Source organism: Tursiops truncatus, chromosome 10 (genome assembly GCF_011762595.2).
Source record: "Tursiops truncatus isolate mTurTru1 chromosome 10, mTurTru1.mat.Y, whole genome shotgun sequence".
Lineage (NCBI taxonomy): Eukaryota > Metazoa > Chordata > Mammalia > Artiodactyla > Delphinidae > Tursiops > Tursiops truncatus.
The window spans coordinates 43,097,764-43,114,180 of NC_047043.1; the positions used below are offsets into that span (position 1 = coordinate 43,097,764).

A 16,417-nucleotide genomic window follows, 5' to 3' on the forward strand; every position below is an offset into this window, starting at 1 on the left:
CCCTGTACATACTGGCCGTCCTCTCTTGTCAATATATAGGCAATAATATGACTCAAACCCATAAAAACGCAAACATCAGGACCACCAGTGCCACTGTTATGGAAGAGAGGAGTACAAACCTGAAGCTCTTTGATGATCTCAAACGTCTCTAAAGAGGGCACTATTCTCTGTTTTACAGATGAGGAAACAGAAACTTAGAAAGGTTCAAAGTTAATTTTATACACACACACACACACACACACACACACACACACACACACACACGTACAACCGAATCACTGTGCTGTATACCTGAAACTTACACGACATTATAAATCAACTACACTTCAATTTAATTTTTTAAAATAAAAATAAAAAGAGGGAGAGGCTTTTATAAATCCAAAAAAAAAAAAAAAAAAAAAAAAGGTTCAAGGTCACACATCTCTAGCATGTGAGCCCAAGCAGCTCAGTCCAGGGCCCGTGCTTTCAACCACCACACTGCACCACCTCCTCTGGGCTCCACAGCACAGTGAGGGAAGATGTTGCAACAAGTAGGACTAGCTTAGAAAAACCACCCACCAGGACAGACTACAGGCATACTAGCTTATTTCTATGCTGCCTTCCTACCCGCCCTGCCCCCAGGCATTTGTTTTCCTCCAGCCTATCTGAGATTCCACCATAGACATATTTATGGACTGCAATGAATCTGGTGCCCATCAGTCTTTTCCATCAGGGCTTCCCCCAGACCCTCACAGAGACCAGCTACCCTGGGAGTCCAGGATGGAACGCGAAGAGTCAGGAGGACACACTCACGCACTGGGCCTCTGGGGAAACGGCGGGGGGAGTGTAAGAAATGAACAGAGAAACAGAGCAATGTTTGAAACCTATACCTCTATGGGAGTCCGGGGGCCACTCTAGTGTGTTATGGTTCCTTGATCTCAGGACTTAATTAAGCTCTTAACATCAGTATATCAGGACAAGCACTAGATTGCATCAAGGGCAGCCCAGTACCCTAGTTCAACCACATGGGGAAATGTAGTTCTCTAAAAATGACTGACATATGTGAAGGACTGTGTAAACTCGTAGCATCAAAAAACGATCTGATCCCAAATGCCACGGTGTCCCTAAACTTTATTTGAAAACTAGTAGTATATTTCCGTGAGAGTTTTTTTTAAATCACAAACAACAGTACTTGAACAATTTTGAAAAGAAACTCTTTAAGCAGGTAAGAAAGCCATAAAATAATATATTTAAAAGTTCCTAATGTAAGACATGTGGGGGGAATTTCCTGGTGGTCCAGTGGTTAAGACTCTGCACTTCCACTGCAGGGGACATGGAACTATCCATGGTCAGGGAACTAGGATCCCGCATGCCATATGGCGCAGTCAAAAAAATTTTTTTAATTTTTAAAAAAAATTTTAAAAGACCTATTGGTTGCCAATAAATATCATTTCCCATACCCCTATAATGGACACGTAAAGGTTGGCATACTCCTGGATCAATTTTGTTTTCATTCCAATGGAATTGGAAAATTTTGGCAATGAATGAATAAAATGCATTGTGAGGAAGTAATTAAAATAAAAATATATTCTTGTCCATATTATGCTGGTAGATGTTCTTACATTTATTTCAGTTATTGATTCTGTCACAAATGCATCTCAATACCATGCGTAAATATTAAGCAACAGCACTTTAGTAATGCTCTGTATTTCCTGTATACCATATCATACACATCTCGTTGGAAAATCCTAAAAAAGGTAGATCTTTTGCTACTTTCATTTGTGAAACGTATCCCTCTTTTTTTTTTTTTTTAATTTTTTGCAGTACACGGGCCTCTCACTGTTGTGGCCTTTCCCATTGCGGAGCACAGGCTCCGGACGCGCAGGCTCAGCGGCCATGGCTCATGGGCCCAGCTGCTCTGCGGCATGTGGGATCTTCCCGGACCGGGGCACGAACCCGTGTCCCCTGCATCGGCAGACGGACTCTCAACCACTGCACCACCAGGGAAGCCCCGTATCCCTCTTTTAATTGAAAATAAAATAGGTAAAAAAAAAGTTGTTAAAAGTGGACATCTTATGCAAATTATTATATACAGGATGGGTAAACAACTAGGTCCTACTGTACAGCACAGGGAACCAAAAACAATCTCCTCGGATAAACCATAATGGAAAAGAATATGAAAAAGAATATATATATGTATAACTGAATCACTTTGCTGTACAGCAGAAACACAACACTGTAAATCAACTATATTTCAATAAAATTTTAAAAACTTAAAAATTAAAAAATTAAAATTAAAAAAATGAACGTCTTACATGAATACATCATAAGTGAAAGATTAAACATTAACCTAGACTAATGTGATATAAATTGAACCAATAATATGAAAACTCCTTAGAACACGTCATTTGAGGGGAACTATTCAAGTGAAGTGACAAGAGCACGTGAAGACTCAGGGAAATCATCAATAAGAGAGATATTTGTCCGTATATTTGTACTTTCAAGATTATAAAGTAATTGAGTTGACCTGTCAGGTAAATGTAAATAACTAATTTACAGCTAAGGACACAGAGCCTTAAAAATGTCATATTAGGGCTTCCCTGGTGGCGCAGTGGTTGAGAGTTCGCCTGCCGATGCAGGGGACACAGGTTCGTGCCCCGGTCTGGGAAGATCCCATATGCCGCGGCGGCTGGGCCCGTGAGCCATGGCCGCTGAGCCTGCGCGTCCGGAGCCTGTGCTCCGCAACGGGAGAGGCCACAACAGTGAGAGGCCCGCGTATGCAAAAAAAAAAAAAAGTCATATTACTTGACCAAATTTGTGCATCTTTAAACTTAGGTTTGTTAGATTCCACAGCTGTTACCAGCTTTATACCCTTCATGATCACTTAGGGTGGTGTAGCTTTAATACACACGTGAATCCTTAACAGATAAAAGAACAGTTAAAAACCTGCACTGAATTGAGCCTATGACCACACGTCAATCATCTCAATTAAACAAAACTCTCAAATACTAGGCATGTAAAGTACAACATGATTAACGTAATTAACACTGCTGTATGTTATATATGAAAATTGTTAAGAGTGAATCCTAAGACTTTTCACCATAAGAAAAAATTTTTTTCCTTTTATTTTATATCTGTATGATTCAATGGATGTTCACTAAACTTATTGTGATCATTATTTCATGATGTATGCAAGTCAAATCATTGTGCTGCACACCTTAAACTTATACAGGGCTGTACGTCAATTATATCTCAATAAAACTGGAAGAAGGGAAAAAAAGAAATTCTTTAAGCCGACATCAGTGTCAGAATACGTTAGCACTGTGAATCCACAGCCCAGGTCATCGGCATTTAGTTTAGCACTTTCAGACGTACACAATAGTCTTCCCAGCTCCAACGGCTTCTGATCAAATGACTGTATTATATAGGCAACTGTTTCCAACCTCCTAGGCCAGACCAATGTGACCCATCGCAGCCCCTGACACCCCGACCACTTTCTGTGTCAAGTTCTCCCCTACCCACCCTGCAGAGCACAGCCCCTCTGCGCTCTCTCATCACTGGTTTCTGCCTCCTACTTCTCTTCCTTATCAGCCCCTTTTAAACCAGTTTCTGAATCTTCCCTCAGGTTTGCAGCACAGCAAACACTGACCAGGGCCCGGAAACAGGGCTTTCTGTTAGATTCTATGGAAAGGAGCATCTTAGATAACCTTCAAAGAAACCTAGCCACACCTGCATGACAGGGCTCAGGATACACTACCCCAAACAGGGCACCTGGACAGACTGAATGTTTTCTTTAAGCTGAAGGAGCTGGGAAACAGCAGGTGCTGGCAGGGCTCTGTCATTCCCCCCACCCCCCTCTCCTCTGAGCAGGTCATGAGACCCTCATGTGAGAGGTGCCCTCCCTGTACCTGGAGGAAAGGAACATCCTTATCTCTGCAGGTGACAAGAATCTGAACAGACAGGCCTTCCTAAGCTTCCCCAGTTTATTACTCTCAGCTCACACCCTTCTGTCCTGTCACATTTTCCCAAGGACCCTCTACCCTGCATCAAATCTAGTGTTAAAAACACTCAGGTTTAACGGTTTCTTCGGGTCTTCATTTCCTCATGAAGGTTCCTGGATCACACAAAACTCTTATGAAATACATCTGTATGCTTTTCTCTTATTAATCTGTCTTTTGTTCTACAGCCCAACCAAGAACGTAGAAGCGTAGAAGGAAAAGATTTCTTCTTCCTTCCCTACCTGCAATAAGGCTACAGAGAATCTACTAATATTATCAGTATATTATTAGAGAATTCCCAAGTGAGGAAAATCTAGCTCTAGCCAATACCTGCTAAATTCTGAACTGAGGAAAATAGCGGTGGGTAAGTATGGCAAAGCTAATTTATTTTTTTACTTATTTATTTATATGCCTTTAATTTATTTTTATATTATACTTTTATTATGTGTATTCTTATTTATTCATATGTATTTAATTTATTTTTATTATATTATATTTTTGTTATATGTATTTATTTATTTATATGTATTTAACCTTAGATAAATACATTAATCTCATCTATTAATATGAGTAAACTTCCTACCACCAACACGAATGGAGAAACTGAATTGTGCCATGGAAAAAACAAGCAGAGGCCTCAGAAGGATGATCAAAACATGGTGCTGACGATACTCCTGTTTGACTTGGGGCCTCAGTTTCTGTCCCTGTAGCCCAATAGGTATCTTCAGCTTTAAAAGAAGGAAGTCATCACAGGTTTATTTTTCTTCCAGACTAACTTTTATCTCACTCCCAACAAAGCAACACTTTTTACTTTCCCATCACAGTAGTCACAGTTCTGTATTATAAACTAGGGAGGGAAAGTTTCATCTGGTTTCAGATTCACTCATGCAGCAAAAAATTCCTCAGGGATCTGAGGGAAACAGTGTATCAGGCACTGCACTGGGGCTGAGAAGCCCTGTTTAGTGAGACAAACACAGGGCTGTCCTCATGCGGCTTGGAGTCCAGTATAAACAACAAGCCAAGTCTTCTGCTGAAATCCACCCACTACAGAATGCGTGCACTGGGGCTTCCCTGGTGGCGCAGTGGTTGAGAGTCCGTCTGCCGATGCAGGGGACACGGGTTCGTGCCCCGGTCCGGGAAGACCCCACATGCCGCAGAGTGGCTAGGCCCGTGAGCCATGGCCGCTGAGCCTGCGCGTCCGGAGCCTGTGCTCTGCAACGGGAGAGGCCCCAACGGTGAGAGGCCCGCGTACCGCAAAAAAAAAAAAAAAAAAAAAGAATGCGTGCGCTGAGTTAAAGCCCTATATAACATGACTTAGGAGGTGTCAGCACTGCTGATCAAAGTGTAATTTTTTCTTTGAAAAATGCCTTAGTCAAGTGCCCTTCTCTGATTAAACTGTCACCTTCAGGAATGCTGCTTGGCTTTTTCATATATTTTAATCTATATCTCTAAATTCTTGCAAAGTGTATTGATTAGAGAAGAATGCAAATAAAAATTTATGGCTGAACCATCATGGTAAAGACTTGAAGTAATGCTGGGAGAGATGAGAACTGAGGAAAGCAGCAACGTACATCAGCATAGTGCTTTACCCCTACTTCTGTGTCTTCATTTCTTGATCATTCTTTAGCCCTGTGACTCTACTGAGGCAAAATGGGGCAGGATGACAGAGTTTTTCTGTGGCCCCAGAAGGACCAAGGACTGACCCTCAGCTCTGCCACATTCCAGCCCCTTCACGCTGGGCAGGTTAACGGTGTTCCCTGAGCTTCCCAAATGTCACTGGTTAAACAAGGATTCAACCAGACAACCCACGTTATGCATCCCGTCCAGCACGTGCACAGCCTAAACATTTAAAATGGCAGTGTTGGGAGCACAAGTAATAATAATAACAATAAGAAAATCAAGAAGAAGAAAAATTATAATTGACCACAAGATGGAACTAAAGTTATCTGATGAAATTAGTCAAATTTTGGTGTTCTTAATTTGAAAAGGTAATTCACTACTATATCAAAAAAACACTAAAATCACTTGTAACTACTTAAATGACTCTCCCTGGGAAAAAAAGGTTTGTCTTCTTGTCATAAAATAGATTTAAGTTCAAAATATATTTTACTATTAACTCATCCTCCATTCTCTATAAATAAACCCCTGCTCTGTAGTCTTCAAAAGTGCTCATGTCATAAAAGTCTGTAAAAGGGCTGTGAAACTGTTCCCAGTTAAAGCAGAATGAAGAGACATGACAACTAAATACAACGCTGACCATGACCTGGACGCTGTCCTGGGGAAATGGTGTAAAGGACCAACCACAAAACTGGGGCATAGAAAACAGACTGTAAAGCAGCATAGCTTTATGAAGTGGGTAAATGTGTGGTTATGAAAAAACATCCCTACTCTTGGGAAATGCTGAAGTATTGAGGGGGAAAGGGCCATGGGGTATAGAACTTACCCCCACATGGTTCAGATAAAAAAGTACACACACACACACACACACACACACACACACACACACACACGCACACCGTGTCGGGGTCATGATACAGAAAACAGGGTAAATGTCAACAAGAGTCAATCTGGGTAAAGAGCATACCAGGGCAGGGTTCCTTGTACTATTTTTACTTTTACAACTTGTTAAAGCATAAAATTATTTCCAACAATTTAAAAATATAAAAATAAATCTCTGGTCTATCTCTGTTAATTAGTATTACGCACATCTTGTCCTCTAAACCAGGGATCCCCAACGGGTACCGGTCTGCGGCCTGTTAGGAACCAGGCCACAAAGCAGGAGGTGAGAGGCAGGCGAGGGAGCGAAGCTCCATCTGCCTCTCCCCATCACTCCCCATCACTCCCATTACGGCCTGAAACATCCCCCCATCCCCCCGACCGTGGAAAACTTGTCTTCTGAGAAACCAGTCCCTGGTGCCGAAAAGGTGGGGGACCACTGCTCTAAACAAATGATATGATTATATCATCTTGGTCTGCTTGGAAAGCATCTTTGACACCACCTAGTCCACCCTCCAACCAATGCATGAACCATTTCTGTTCCATCTCTGATAGACTCTAACTACGTCTCCACAGGATTTTGGTGGAAATTTCATAACGGCTGGGGAGTGCCTGTCCCATGAAACCATGGTTGACTTCACACCAGGCAGTTTTAATAGTTCATATGTAATAGGATGATCGTGGCCCCAAAGATATCAGGTCCTAATCCCTGGAAACTGAATGTTGTCTTATTTGGAAAAGAGTCTTTGCAGATGTGTTAAGAATTTTGTAATGGGAAGATTATCCTGGATTATCCCAGTGAGCCCGAAATCCAATTCCAAGCGTCCTTATAAAAGAGAGGCACTGGAGGGTTTCCTTGGTGGTGCAGTGGTTAAGAATCTGCCTGCCAATGCAGGGGACACGGGTTCAAGCCCTGGTCCGGGAAGATGCCACATGCTGCAGAGCAACTAAGCCCGTGCGCCACAACTACTGAGCCTGAGCTCTAGAGCCCGCATGCCACAACTACTGAGCCCACGCGCCTAGAGCCCATGCTCTGCAACAAGAGAAGCCACGACAATGAGAAGCCCGCGCACCGCAACGAAGAGTAGCCCCCGCTTGCCACAACTAGAGAAAGCCCGCGCAGTGAAAAAGACCCAATGCAGCCAAAAATAAGATAAAATAAAATAAATAAATAAATAAAAATAAAAAAAGAGAGAGGTACTGGGAACCTGACATACATAGACCAGGAGGAGGCGCTGTGACCGCGGAGGCAGACTAGAATGGTGTGGCCACAAGTCAGGGAATGCTGGAGCCACCAGACCCTGAAAGAAACAAGGATGGAATTCTCCCCGAGAGCTTCTGGGGGGAGCATGGCTTTGCTAACACCTTGATTTCAGCCCAGAAAAACTGATTTCAGACTTCTACCCTCCAGAACTGTGAGAGCATAGGTTTCATTGCTCTAAGTCACCGAGTGTGTGTAATTTGTTACAGCAGCCATCAGAAACTAATAATATATCCTTAGATCAAAAAACACTTAACTGAATGCCTATTACTGGGCACTGCGGATGTTTAGAGAGAGGTTTTATACTGAATTTAAATCTTCAAACTTGAAAGTATTCATGATCTTTGGATCAAAGAAACCCCAAACTGCACTCTTTCTTATATGACTACCCTGTCAATATCTGAAAACACATTTCTCTGTAATCCTCTCTTCTCAAAGCCACCTTCCCCACTTGTCTCTGTCATCCCTCATCCGAGAGATGGTTTCCAGACGCTTACCATCATGGTTGCCTCCTGTGGTCACTTTCCTTTTGACTGTCCCTTAAAACTCACTGTCATGACCTGAACAAAACACCCTGGATGTGGGCTGACCAGAGCATATTCAGCTCTGCTAAGACGGCCTGAGACTGCATGCAGGTGCATCACTGTTGTCAATCTGCAGTCAGCAGGACCCCCCAGCTCTGATTGCATGAATCGCTGCCCCACCAGACCTTCTGTGTCCTACAGGGAAATTTTTCAATCTTTGAGCAGAACTTTACATTGTCCACCATTAAGTTCTGTCTTTTTGATGAGACTAGAGGTCCAGCTTTCTTGATCTATTTATTACACTAAGTATCCTTCCAACCTATAGTCTGATCAGCAGGCATTCTCCAACTCCATCTGAGTACCTGCTACAAAACAAAGGAAAGAACTAAGACAGAGGCCCCTGTAGTCCCCTCCCTGTAGGTTCCCTCATTCAGCAAACACAGTCAGTCCCTTCATAGAATTCTCAATATAGTTACTTCCAGTTCCTTAATGCCTATGTGTGAAATTCACAGTTCTTCCTAAAATGCCAGTTACGTTGCTTGTGTCCTCAAAAACTTCCAATGACATCCTTGGCTAACCCATCACATCTGCTTCTTACCTGGCTTCACCATTTCTTTCTTTCTTTCTTTTTTTTTAATTTTTACTGAAACATAGTCAACTGACAATGTTGTGTTAGTTTCAGGTGTGGCTTCACCATTTCTATCCAACCTGGTCTCCTTCCAGCAAACCCTAGTGGTCCAGTACATCAGGCGCACGGCACATGGCCCCAGCCCATCCCCTCCTCTGCACCCAGCTTAAGCCAACGTCCCTACCCTGTCACAGTCCCTGACTACTCAGGGCCGCCCAAGTCTCCTGGCTCTGATCTCGTAAAACGCTTACTGTCTCCTACTCATTCTGGCACTTCATCCTATGCTGCCTGGCATAACTGGTAATGGTTTTACACAAATGTATTTAATGCCTCCAACAAAACAGGAAGCTGCATGAAAACAGTACTTTCTAAACTGTATTTCAGATACAGCCCTGCTTATACCAAAGTTCAACACAGCCCTGCTGAAAGTGAACTGAGTGTTATTCTGGACCTTTTTTTATTGATGAGGAATTTTATCACAAAGAAATTGTTATTCTTCATGATGAGAAGATATTCAGAGTTTCTCAATCCCAAGCTACTAGTCACCTACATACTAGCAGGTGACTTCACACTCCTCTATGTTATCTCTTACAATCTTGAAGTTGTCAAGATTACCAAGTCAACTATTTTTTCACATTTACAAAAACCTGATTTGCTTCTATATTCTACAGTTCGAGGCTTTAAACCAGACATTTCCTCCAAAAGCTTTCAACCCTTCCTCTAGTACGTACACTATCTCTTACACCACAACAGAAATAATTTAAACGTCACGTCATAAGCTCAGCTTCCCCCTTTAGCTTTGATCACTAAATTCATCCTTAAAAATTTAGTGCAGTAGAGAGAGAACAAGATCCAGAAACAGCCAGACTAGGGTGTCATCCTCCCTTCCTCCTCAGACAGGTGTACTCTCTCTTAGCCTTATTTTCCATATACATCCTGAGAATTATTAGCTACGTGACCCGGGGAAATTATGGAACCTCTCTGGGCATCAGTTTCATCATCTGTAACGTGGGGATTAAGAACAGTCAGGATCCAGATGAATAGATAAAGAAGATGTGGCACATATATACAAGGGAATACTACTCAACGATAAAAAAAATAATGAAATAATGCCATTTGCAGCTACATGGATGGACCTAGAGATGATCATACTAAATGATGTAAATCAGACAAAGACAAATATCATACGATATCACTTTATGTGGAATCTAAAATATGACACAAATAAATTTATTTACAAAACAGAAACAGACTCACGGTTGTCAAGAGGGAGAGGAGTGGGGGAGGGATGGATTGGGAGTTTGGGATTAGCAGATGCAAAGTATTATATATAGGATGGATAAACAACAAGGTCCTACTGTAGAGCACAGGGAACTATATTCAATATCCTGTGATAAACCTTAATGGAAAAGAATATGAAAAGAATGTATGGTTGTGTGTGTGTGTGTATATATATAAAACTGAATCACTTTGCTGTACAGCAAAAATTAACATAACATTATAAATCAACTATACTTCAATTAAATAAATTTAAAAAAATAGGTCCTGTCCATATGAACTGTTGTGAGAAATACATTAAGACGTGAAAGTGACAGCCTGGCATGTGGTTTGCTCTCAAATAATATTAGCAGCTATTAGTAGTAATAGTATTAATATTGTAAATATAAATTAATTTTTAAATTTATTATTAATTAATAAACATAGCCTACAGTAGAGGTGCAATAGCTACTACTATTTTTTAAACATTATCAGAATATTTGTTGGTTATATCAAATGAAACTGATGGTTCATTACAATATTTATCATTTTATCTATGACAGGTGCTCTCATAGTGTGGCCCCAGCTAAGCAGCATCAGCTATTTGTTAGAAACCCAACTTCCTGGAACTTATTAGAATGGGAAATTTTCAGGCCCCACCCCAGATCCAGTGAATATGAAGCCTTGGGCTGGGGCCCAACCATCTATTTTAACAAGCCCTCCAAGTGGCTCTGATGCAGCTAAAGTTTAAGAATCACGTGTATAAGTCTAAGGTCTCGAAAAAATACTTTATTTGCCAATTTTAAGAACCACAACCTGCATTATACTTTCAGAAAAGGTATTTTTCATTAGCCCTTTAAAAGTCGATGCTTCAAAAATTTTCCTCTCTCATCTGTGCCCACAAATGGTAAAATTACTCAAGAAGTATGCAATGGTCGAGAACACAGAGCAAATAGAGATTTCTTCCTATTCCCTAAAAGTTATCACTGTGTTCTCAGCTTGGGGATTTACATTTCCTCCCAGCCACCAAATCACAAAACAAAGAACAGTGTGATTGATTCAGCAGGGCCATGAAGTCATTGCCTTTACAATGTGTGCAAAGGATGTCTATGCTGTAAGTAAATCAAGCTTTCCAAAGACAAGATGGAACAGAGATAAAAGTGTAATCATCAGTTGGGTATCTCACAGGTGGTAACCAAGCAGGTTACTAAGAGGGTGTGGTTCAATATGGAATCCAGGGTCTCTTCCTCTCCAAATGCATTTATGTATCAATAAAGTAAAACTCAGACCAAACATCCAATTACACAATGTTAATTAATACATTTACAGTACAGCTAACCAGTGCTGAAGAATATATTTCCACCATGAACGGTTATTTAGATGGATCCAACACAAGTAAAGCACATTATATGAATTCTCCAGACTTCAATCTTGCAAAAATTTTTCATCCCCTTAAATTTTTATTCCTCTTCAATGCAGCCTCTCATTCACAGCTCAAGTTCTAATTCTGGGCCCAGGCAAACAATGAGTTAAAAAGGAATCTTCTGATCTTTAAAGTGCTTCAGAAAATAAAGAGCTTCCTTTCTTCTTGTTTCCTCAGAGCAAGGCAAAAGCTACATCATTGGTACTTAGATCTGGGTGCCATCTGTTATATATACTCATCAGTTTCTAGACAGCAAGACAGAACTGCATGTGATCAGGAATAACAAAAATTAAATAGTGACCTAAGACCCTCTAGTTTATAAAGTGCCATAGGTAGAATGGGCATAAATAAATACTGTAAATAATAGAAGAAGGCCAACAATTTTATACTTTAGAACAACTCTCTGGGTAAAATTTAGCTAACTGAAGTCACAGGTATTTTCAATAACAACCAACTCATGTTTTAGTACTATAATTTAAATTATGCTAAAGAATAATACATAATTGTTTCTGACAACCATAGTTTACCTAGAGATCATAACTTGCAAGGTAAACAATCCAATATATTCAGCATGGGAAGAATCTTGTAGAGGCAGCAGATGTGATGTGTTAACTGGGCTTCATCCTTAAATATATTTTGCAGAATGATGAATCAAAAGGAAAACATTCTTGCCAGAACAATCAGTTTAAATAGGGACAGGCTTAGTCATACAACTGAAATACCAGAGCACTAAAATTTAGATACATCTGGAAAAAAGCCAAAGACGTCTGCTCACCAACAAACATGAGTTTTAATTAAGCAAACTGTTTAAACAAATGTAATTTTAGCTCTGATAAATATAAGTCTATATTAATTTTTTTCTGGAGAAAAAGCTATATTAAAAAATCCTAACCAAGTATTTTAAGGAAACAGTGTTTACACATACGGATATAATAGTAACTTAAGCAATCATCTAAAAGCTCCACGATGTTTACTTTTCTCAGTCACATAAACTTTTAAAAATTGACCTTGCTAGAAGCATCCCCTGGGCACTGGGTATACGCTAGTTTACTGCTGCATAAATCCTAACTTCCTAAATCACGGGGATTAACTAGCAAATACCTGAAAGTATAAAGTGGAGAAAAGTAAACAGTCTAACAGCCAAGGGGAACCCGCTGGCATCTGCAAAACGCCCCAGTGCACCAAGGAGCCCAGGGCTGACCTGGGCCCCCAGCCAAGTCCTGCTCTCGCTATGTGGCTTCTGATGCAGCTAAACCAGGAGGGGCTGTGGCGGGTGCCCCCTCCCTTAAATCAGGGAAGCAAACTGGACAATTCGAAAGCTATCCTCCAAGCGCAAGTCCAAGTGAAGGTACAACCGAGGACCAGGAGTGTGCTGAGTCTTCACAGACACCTTTTCTGCGAGGGGAGTATGTGGGAGAAGAGCAAAACAGGCCTTTGGGCCCCCAAGATCAACCCACAGACCACAAGGGAGGGGTGTGTAGAGAGGGTGCGGCTCAAGTGACCCAGCAGGACTCCAAGGCAAAACGGCCAAACTATCTCCCCCACAGATTCTGACCCCCAGACCCTAGCTTTTTCTAAAACAGATGTACTAAGAGGGAAAGTACTTGAGGTAAAGAAGAGATTTGGATAAGGCAGGTAGCAGGGCATGAGAGGCACCCCGCCCCTGCTTTACCATTTGGTTTGCAGCCATCCACATCAGCCCACTCTTCCACCAGCTCTCACTGACTGAGCACTGACAATCTGCCAAGCACCATACTTTATGCTTAGATGGACGATCTCATCAAATCCTCACACTAATCCACTATTTACAGATAAGGGCGGAAAAGGTTACGGTTACACCAATAATAAAGTGCAGAGCTGTCTACCTTCCATCTTTGCCTTACATCTCCCAGACTGACAACCTTGTAGGAGAGTCTTCTTTCAAAGACAAAATATACTATTTATCAAATGAAAAGGAAAATCCAGTGAAGAAGGTCTGTTGTGGAACTAAGCTCTCAATCACCTCACTGCCCAAAGGAGCAGAACTACTAACAACAGATCTCCTTGGAGCCACAACTTGGGTAAAATAATTACATAATATTAAACCACAATAAACACATAAAATAATCACTTAGAAAGGTCAAAATTTTTAAGAATTATTTCAAAAGATGGGGAGCACACTCTGGCCTGCGTCAGCAGTCCAGGCAGCTAATAAGCCCAGGGCAGAGTCTCCAGAACTTGGTCCCAGCATACAACTCCCGGGCTATGGGGGGCAGCACAGGGCACAAGGTAGGCATCCTTCCCCTCTTTTCCCCCTTTAACCTCCTCCACCCCTTCTTCTCTCTTTTCTCTTCTAATCCCCTTTCCCCCTCCCTTCCCCATTGTTTAAGGAGAAGGTCTACAGTTAAAATGACAAAACAGAGTGAGTACACACATAAAACTACTCGAATATTACCTAAATGATTTTATTCCCACTTTTTTTCTCTCTTTACCCATCAATTTTTCCTTCATTTTGCTGACTCGTTCTTCATGGTCACCCTTTCCCTTAACATTTATATAACATAATCTAATTTTATGAAAAACTCTTCAAATAACATACTTTCATTCGTTGCAAGGGAATAAGGTAAGGCAAGAAAGGTAAGAGATCTGCTTCTCTCCTGTCCCTGTTTCTCCCTGAATATGTTCAATATTTCAAGGGAAGAATATAAGAAGATCAACATAGAAGAAATATTTCTTTCTCATATAGAGATTTCTAATCTAAAATCCATTTACTTACTTTGCATTTCCTACTAATTGGGTTACAACCAAATGGCCCCCAACAGCGACAGTATCCAACATTCCTCTTATCATCATGTAGGTGAAACGTGGAAAAGATGACACGAAATCTGGCCTTTCTCTGGTCAACTCACAACACAAACCTGAAGAGCCTGGTGCCCCAAAACGTTTAGGGATATCTGATGAGTTTTCTTCACTTGAGGGTAATGCTCTAGCTTCCAGACATAAAAGAATAAATGTTAAAACAAACAAACAAACAAAAAAAACCTATGTTCTCACATATGTGAGTTTTGGGTCAGAAATTTCAGTGCACAATTTTTCAGTAAGAGTGAATTTTAAATTCTGCCCTACTTCAAGAAACAAATAAGCTAATTTGATTATAACCCTAATTAGTTAGACTGGCATCTATCTAACGGCTGTTGTACATAAAATACTTATTTTCCTATTTCTTACTGGGTTGCAGCAGAAGTAAGCCTAAAATCTTCTAGATGTGTCATTTTATCAAAAAAAGAGGTCACATACTCCAAGTAAATCAGGATTTGAACCCTTGCTGTCTGACTGTGCTGGCTTTGTGGGCCTAATCACTAAATTAAACCACCTTGGAGGGTTGTTGGAGGATTAAGTGATTTAAAACTTGCCATGGGCGTTACACATGGTGAGAACACTCTTGCCAGGCCCCATGATGAGCCCTAGGAGTGGATAATGCAGACTTGTCCTCAAAAAGCTCAACTAGTGTTTTGAATTTTGAGCAAAGGCAGCTTCCTTACACGCATTCATCCAATTTACACGCTGCTCGTAAGGTGAGTGGCCCAGCCCAACACGCCCAGTACCCAGTAGGTCCCCAAGGAACATCCGTCTTGTACCAGTGCTGCGTTCCCACAGGAGTCATCCTCATGGGTTTCTACCCTCCACTGCCAACACTGTGACTTACACTCCCAAAGACACGGGGAAGGCCTCTGTGTCCCCAACATGCCACCCCCAGATGGCCACAGTCACAAAGACTGCCAGGCCAGGAACCACCAAAGGGGCATCTCTTCATCCAAAACCTCGCTCCCCCTGGACTCAGCTCAGAGATGGGGAAGTCCTGTCAGAGCCTTCAGCTCCAACGTTCCACAATGCAACCCTCGCATCAGCCCACCTCTGCCCTAGCCTGTAGCAGAGTCCTGCTTACACGGAGTGCGTGGGACACAAAAGATTGGGGGAAGGCAGGTAAACTGCTGGTGTGATACCTTCCTCAGAATTCACAAGACACTGCCTCACGAGAGCATCATAAAGCAGAGGGTCTCCACCTTTCATCTCCAGCCAACACATCGGAGGATTAGTAACAGAAATCCCAGTAGTAACAGAAATCCTTACGGAAGTGAGTCTCAGTTGGGGGGTGAATGACATGGCCCCCCAGAAGGATGTAACAGATTCGGGAAAAGGATTCTGTCCATGGGTGATGAGAGAGAGGGGACTAAAACGTCTCTCAGGTAATCTGATATGCTCCCTGAAATAAGAATCGCTTTTAGAGAAGGTTATTAAATGCTATTACAGTACTGGCACCATCCCCCTAGGGTACATGATGGTTTGAATAGGATCTGTAGGATAGCTTAGGGATATAACCACATTAACATAATGTTTCTATGCGAGAAAACTCTTTCCAGGTCCCAAACAACAGATTTAAAATATTACCTTCTCTCCGACTTCAGGACTGTCCATAAAAGGGGAAGAAAGTGACTAAGAGTTAATTGTGAAATCCCATGGGCTCTTTAGCTGAGATTTATGGAGTTATTTTGGGTCCCACCGATCCAATAATTCTACTGGAATTGGGACCCAATAACTCCATGAAATTGTATGCAAACGTTGTGCACATGTGTATTTTTTGGAAGAGCTTACATCAGATTCTCAAAGTGACCCATGGCACACAAATAAATATTAATTTAAGAACCACAACTATTAACTGCTTCACAGAGAAACATACACATAAGCACCAATCTCTGGGTCATACTAAATACAAGAGATAAACTGATTTGTCTAGACTTCTGTCTGTAATCCGTCCTTTTTATCTTGTTTTTAAAGATTTTTTTTTTGATGTGGACCACTTTTAAAGTCTTT

General features: G+C 41.4%; 1 protein-coding gene across 26 annotated transcripts in view; it reads right to left on the reverse strand.

Annotated features, from left to right (window-relative positions):
* DST (dystonin) overlaps positions 1 to 16,417 on the reverse strand; it is a 497,752-nt gene that overhangs the window by 257,320 nt on the left and 224,015 nt on the right. The window lies entirely within an intron of this gene.